Here is a 7,543-nt window from a genome sequence, read left to right on the forward strand (position 1 = left end):
GAAACTACACCAACAGTCATCAGGCACTCAGACATGCAATGTCAGATCCACAAGAGGGGATGACTCGAGTCGCACAGGGCCAGTGGCCCCGGAAGCACAGCGGCCGCCACGGGTCCACCGCCACGGGACGATGACCTGCAGGAGACTGGGGTAGGGTCATGAGGGCAGAGCAGTGCCTCATTTGTGTCATGGCTGCATTCCGCATCTCCACACATCCAGCCGTTGTGTGGCTGTGGTGCCATGAAATGTCTGTATTGGGAGCAGGGGTAGCCCAGGATGACTATGGAGTGGTGTAGTCATGTCTGGTAGGTGGTCGTGTAGTCTGACTTGTTGAATGTGGCTTGGTCACGTGTGCATCCCCACAGATGTGCTTTGTGTGTTGGTGGCTGTGGTATGTGTGGTGTGTTGATTTGGTACTTGCCCACGAGTAGTCCCGTTCCATATGTGCCATCCTGGAAGCGCTGGTTGATGATGGACTGTCGGAAGATGAAGGAATCGTGTACACTGCCTGGGTAGTTTGGCGACGACATTGGTGAACATTCCCCGGTGGCCCACTATTGCCTGCACATTGATGGAATGCATGTGCTTTCTGATGCGGTAGTGATGTGCAGTATCTGCAGGGGGCACAAGTGGAACATGTGTTCAGTCAATTGCCCCCAACACGGCCGGGAATACAGCTATGCTATAGAAGCCTTGCTTTGTCTCCAGCTGTTCCTGCGCAGTGGTGGGGAAGTGAAGGTACTGAGGTATGAAGCTGAGGATGGCATCCAGGACAGGTGTGAAACTTTGATAGGGCTGGCTGTGAGACTCCTCCAACTCTTGCAGTTGTTGGTTGGAATGTCCCAGAGCCCAACAGGTGCAGCACAACCAGCAGCTTTGTCTGAGGTGGGATGTTGGTTCTCCGCTGTGTTGGGACCATCAGCCTGTGGGCGATGTGGGTCATAATGCGGAGAATGGTTGTCCTATTGAGATTGTAGTGGGCAATGACTTCCGCGGGTGTTAGGTCTCTGAGAGTGGTGCGTTTTTGGTAGGTATTCTGTCTTACTCTACACTGCCTCTGTGGTGGTCCGGGGGGGCGGGTCCTGGGGGTGGTGGCGATCCTGTGGGTGGTGGCGGTGGGTGTTGCGGCCCTTTTGGGGCTCCTAGCTACATGATGCATAGCTCCATGGCGTTGTTTGTTCTCCGGGTGTGGCTGTGTGCGGGGCTCCGTTGCCTACTGCAGGGAGTCGTCCATCTTTACACCTGCTTGAGGCAGGTGTTAAATACCTGTGGCCACCGCAGCTTATCGCCTGTTTTTGGTTTGCTTCACAGATCTGTCAGTTCGTTGTGAAAGTAGTGGTGTTGTTTTTTCGTGTGTTTTTGCACGGTAACGCCTACTCTGCATCTCATTAGAGTTAGTTGGTGGTGTCCGCCGTGGTGTTGGATTTTGGGGCAGTTATTGTGGGAATACTGGTGTTGTCTGCTGTTTGCACCTGCTTGTGAATGGGGTGTTAAATCTATCTCCACTTTTGTTGCATTAAGGTGGAGATAAATCGGAGCTGTCTCCTTGTGAATATGGCCCTTAGTAATTTCATGATTGAGGGCCATATAATCAAGGACGGAGTTAAAATTATCGCAGCTTTAGCGGCAGTTTCCTGAGCTTGATAATATGCCCTTGTGAATTCCCATAGAAGCCCATGTTCCGGTTTGAACATGGGCTTCTATGGGAATTCACAAGGACATATTATCAAGCCTATTATCGCCGCTTTAGCGGCAGTTTTGTGCCGCTAAAGCGGCGATAATTTTAACTCCGTCCTTGATAATATGGCCCTAAGTTTGTATTTGCACAAATTTCTATTCAAATTCCAACCATTAACACAAGAGCGAACCTGCTGTATGAAATTTAGCAATGCAGTTTAAAATAATACCTAACTTGAAATAATTGTTGTAACAGGAGTTAGGCTACTCTCTTATCAGCTGAAGCATTATATCTCCATGCGCTTTCTGAACAATTAATCACACAGCATTGAAATCCTGCTTGTTTTTTATGATGCAGTGTGTTCTCTTCACAAAATTAAGACTTTGTGGACTGCTAGCACTAAAGTAGGTAAACAGTGAGCTATTCAAATATGATGTAATGGTTGAATACAGCTCACAGCTACTTAAACAAAGAGGGGATTTTCTCCTACATTATGTACAAATAACACATTGTTTTCTTTTATTTAAGCATATATGTATTTACTTGGTGACTCTTCCTGGAAAGGTGAAGTGTTATTGCCTCAGAAAATAATTTTTAGAATTGTAATGTTTACCCATGTCTCAGCAAGGGCAAGCCTAGTTAGCAAAGAGATGTGAGACGACAGAAGGACTCAAACTTAGACATGATTCATAAAAAGTGGCCGCAAATTGTGCACTGAGGGGTATATTTGCAAAGATGTTCGCTGTGACGTTGCTCAAAATCTTTTCGATCCAATTCACTTGAAAATAGTGCAAAGCAGAGCCTGGTGCAGCTTTGCATCACTTATCTTCAAGTGGGCAATCCATAGGTAGTGCAGTGGCATTCCCATGAAGACACCTATGGGTTTTGACAACAACCCCCTTCACTAAAAAAGTGGATATGGTTTTGCATAAAAAAATATTGCCCTTTTGAAATCGGCTCCATCAAGGAGAAATGTTTTGATTTCTCCTTCCTTTTCTGACTTTGCATATGTGCTGCACTGTAGAGCTCACATACAAAGTAAAGAAAGTTTTAAAGTTATACAGTAGAAGGTAGCCAGAGCAAATATTTTGGCACAAAATCTCTCAAAGTTTAAATTGTCCCAAAGGAAGTCCCCAATGTGTTCCAACTGATGAAAAAAAGGGTGGCCACCTTCAACCCTTTCACAGATATGGAACAAAGTCCCAACAATGTATTTGACATTCACTGTAAGCACAAAAGAGGAACACTTGTAGATTCTTCTGATGACTTCTAGCCATTTCCTTGAAATCACACACCACCTATAGCCAACACGTGTTTCTTAGAAGCCTGTCTCAATTATAAACATCTTTAGGGCTGAATAAAAACAGCAATTGGACAATTGAAAGTGATTCAACCTGTCAAGATGAATAAGACACAATAGTATCAGAACAGTATTAATGGATTGTATCTAATCACTATATCAGTTCCAAAGTCATTGAGTGGGCCCGTCAATATATACCACGTATTTGGTAGACATGATTTGTTTCTATTTATCCTGTACACAACGGATGTGTTACATTAAAAAGTCACCATTTTATCCTCAGAATACCAACATACATTGCAGCTGCCACACTTGAAAAAACTTTGCTCCTCTCTCTTAACCAGCTACTAGGTTCTTTCAGTCTAGGATAAGAAGGGCTCACCATTTAATGCAAGGTGATCACCCTCCTAAAAGTAATGCTAGGTTTCCTGGGGATCCATCCAACTGTCATTGGATTGCTAGTAAGTATGCCTCGATGTTTGACCAAAATCTGACTCAGTGTAACAGTATCTGACCCATATGATGTAATAAGTATAATCAACATTCCACTATCATTTTGTTTCTGATTGAGGGCACTCAAAGTATCCTTTCTCTTTAAGTGTAAAGGTCTCTGAGATTCCAGTTTAACCATGTGCGGTTTATATTCCCTCCTCAAGAATATTCCTTCAATATTCTTAGTCATGTTAATGAAATCTTGATCTTTACTACAATTCCTCATGACCCTGACCATCTCACCATAGGGTATTTCTTTAAGTTGTATATTGGGGTGGGCACTACGCACATGAAGAATAGCATTGGAAGATGGTATGTTTCTAAATAGTCTACTTTAAATAGTTTTGTTCTTGATATAAATCTCCACCACCAGAAAGCAAATCTCTATAATCAAAGATTATAAGGATTGTCATTTAAAAATGTGAAGTCTAATAGCTGATCAGTGGTACCAGTCCATATCATGAGAATGTTATCTATAAAGTGACCCCCATAGAAAATGTTGCCAATCCAGTTAGCACCATTCTGTCCCCATGAATATCTCTCTCCGTACCATCCTTTAAGGAGACATGCATACAATAGCGCAAAGCAAGAACCCAATGCAGCTCCACAGCATTGCTTATAGCAATCATTCCTAAATTGAAATATATTATTAGACACAATCAATCTCACCATATCAAGCAGCATTTTAGTGTGTTCAAAATAGTTTGCTGGTCTGCTGGCCTTGTACATACAATTCCAATAACTCCAGATCATATTCATGTTCGATATTTGTATAAAGAAATATATGATAAGTGATCAGTATCATGCATGATTAACAAGGAACATCACTTGGTATATTTGAAATGTGTTTTTTGTCTCCTATGATGGCAAGCTGGCAACAAAATTCCTTAAGAATATGTCATCATATTCAGATAGGTGCTGTCTGACCTCCTATACCAGAAATAATAGCTCGTCCAGGTGGGAAAGGAACCTTTTAATGAATTTTCAGTAAGTTATAAATACAAACATAGTGTGGTCTGTCCACTCCCAGATATGCATATTCATCATCATTCAAAAGCAATTTATTCAACTATCCCTTAAGTTCTATGTTGATCATCCTAGTTATATGACCAAAGGCATTGCTACTCAGTTTCTGAGTTCCTTCTCAACAGATTGCTGTTGTACTATTTCATTATAATAATCCTGCCTATTGGGAATCAGGATATTTTTCCCTTTTGTCAGCAGATGTAGGTGAGAAGTCTACATTATGTTAAATTCCTTCATACGTCAATGCGCAGACTTTTATAGGGGCAGAAGGTGGCAGAAGATCACCTTCAATACGCAGTCATCTGGTTCTCTCTATGGGAAACACCTTGGAGTAGTCTCACCAATCCCTCACTGGGAATTCTTCATATTGGTACTATTATGCCATGCAGAATGCAAATACAATTCATATGGGCAGCAAGAGCAGGTAAGCAATCTCATTATTAAGGTAAAATAAAAACACCTGCATTAACAATTTAAAAAGAAATTGCAATTGCAAAATAAAAAACATGTAAAAATAAGTGATATATTTATATCATATTTTTTTAGAGTGACCCCAAAAAAATTAAGAAAAAAGGTGTAAGGGTAGAAGAGACGGTGGAGTAATAGCTTTTGGTTGTAAAGGGAACTGGAGTGGGTGATGTGCCTGTGTCTGTATGTTTGGCAGTTGCATGTGGGTCTGGTGTATGTTGTGTAGGTTTGCATGTGTGTTTTTTGGCTGGTGTTTGATAATCTTGTGAGTGTGTGTGTTTGTTTTTGGTCGGTGGTGTTTTGTGTTTAGGTGTGATTTTGTGTAAGTGTGCTGTTTGTGATGAGTGTGTTGTTGTGATGGTTGTTGTGCTTGAGGGTGTAGATTCTATGGTGTGTGTGTATTTGTTTGTGTTTGTGTTTATGTGTGTGTGTGATTGTGCTGCATGTGTCTGTGGGAGTGGTTGCTTGCAAAGATGAGAGTGTGTTTGGGATTGGGGTGTGAGGTTTTTAGCTGGGTAGTTTGGAAGGCTAGGGTCAGGGAGGTGGCTGCTATGATATATGTTAACAACATTCTAAACACATTAGCAACAGCTAATTCAAAAACAAACACTACATGTATGTTTAGTATGTTTAGTGACACATTGAAAGTATGACTTACCAGTCTCCACACTAACATGGATTCCTATCAGGGCTTCACTATGTAGGATCTGCAAGACCTTCCCCTCCCAGGGACACAGTGGTAAGGGGGGCTGGTATATCCATCACCAGTCCTCTGTGCCCCTAGGTGATGCTTGGAGGTATGTAGGTGACAACAAATAGCAGAAACACATCAGGTGTGTGATGCCTGCATCCACCCAAAAGCTGCAGCAATAGTACAATGTAGAGTGCGTTTCATGACGGGCTCAATCCTAAACTCCCTTGCTAGGACGATGCCAGCACAAGTGAAAAATCTAAATAGGCTTGGCGCAATTCCGCCACCCTGAAGTTGATGTAGTAATGTTAGCAAACGAGGAGTCCACCACATCAAAGGAGGTGAGCCGTGTATGCAACGGAACACATTCTGTTGACATGTACGGCGATTCAGCCAGTCCACATCTAAATATGGCAGGTGAGAATCTGTCAGCTCGACAGAGTACTTGCAGCTACCTCCACGGAGGGACAACGAAAGTGTCATCAAGATCTAAATCTGACCCATAGTCAAAACCTGGCTCAGCTTTGAACCCCAAATTTCACCCAATAGCAAGTCACTTGTATACACTTTCAATGAGCAAACCTCAGAGAAAACAAAAAAAGGCCTAGTACCAGCTTTCTCCACTGTATCCACTGTATTCACTGCAGCATTTACAAATCCACCATGCCTAGCCACCCCCTACCTGTCTGGATAACAACCTCACTATTTCTTGTGGTTTCTGGCACAGCCACAGCCAGGACACTATCAGACTGCAGGCCAAGAAGTGCAAAAATGGAAAAACACAAAGCAAAAGGCCTCTTCAGATATGCGCTCAGCATCTGTAATAACTTCTGTGAAGCCATTAGGACCACCCCAGCCCTGCTCCAAATTAGGAAATAGTTGAAGACAAAGCACTGTATAGTGCAGTAACAGTACAATTCTGCACTCAGAAGCCTACTACCTCTACAATCATTATCTGACTGTTTCTTTTCCTTTGACACTGCATAGCACTGCCGCCTTTTGACTAACATTCCATTACACAAAGACCACAAAGATCACATACCTACGCACTACGCACATTGAAAAAATAAATTAAATATAAATATTTTTATATATATATATATATATTACCTACTGGCGGTCGCCAGTAGGTAGTTATAGTTAGGACCACGTTTCCATAGGAAAACCTCAACATTCTATTTTGAATAACTTTGGCGCCGGTCGACGAATCCTCGCGAATTTCTCAAAATAGGTGGGGCGCTACGCTCCGCTCCTACCCTGAAAGTCTCGGGGGGATCCGTCAAGCGGGGGCTGAGATAAAAGGGGGGTCCCAAAACGCGTTTTTCCCATGCATTTTTCCATAGGACCTTTAGAACGAGCTACAGCCCGAACGGCTGAACAGAATTACTCAAAATTTGGCAGAGAGGTAGTCCCTAGGTCAAGGAAGTGCCTTTTGTAGGTTTGGTGTAAATCTGTTCAGTAGATTCTGAGAAAATAGCCTTTAAATCAATATATATATCTGAGCCCGCTTACGGTACGCTTACCGTATGCTTACGGTAAGCGTACGGCGGCGTGCGCGAGCGCGATTCTGATTGGCTGTTAGATCTTAGTAAACATTCGAATCGGCCGAAACCAGGAAGCGGCGGCCGCCATTTTGTGTATTTCACTCTGAAAAAAAAGAGTGAAAACAAGGAAAGGGGGCAATGAGGAGAGTTACAGACCCCCTAACATTTGTAAGGGGGTCAAAGAAGGACAGAAAAGTACAAAAAAAACATTTATTGATTTTAAAAAAAATCACGGGGTACGCGTACGGTAAGCTTACGGTAAGCGTACGGTAGCAAAAAAAAAAAAAAAAAAAAGGAAAATCAGATTTAAGTGTTTAGATATTAGGGGGCTCTAAAAAGAGGCG

The sequence above is a fragment of the Triturus cristatus genome, chromosome 5_2 (assembly GCF_964204655.1).
Source record: "Triturus cristatus chromosome 5_2, aTriCri1.1, whole genome shotgun sequence".
In the NCBI taxonomy this organism is placed as follows: Eukaryota; Metazoa; Chordata; class Amphibia; order Caudata; family Salamandridae; genus Triturus; species Triturus cristatus.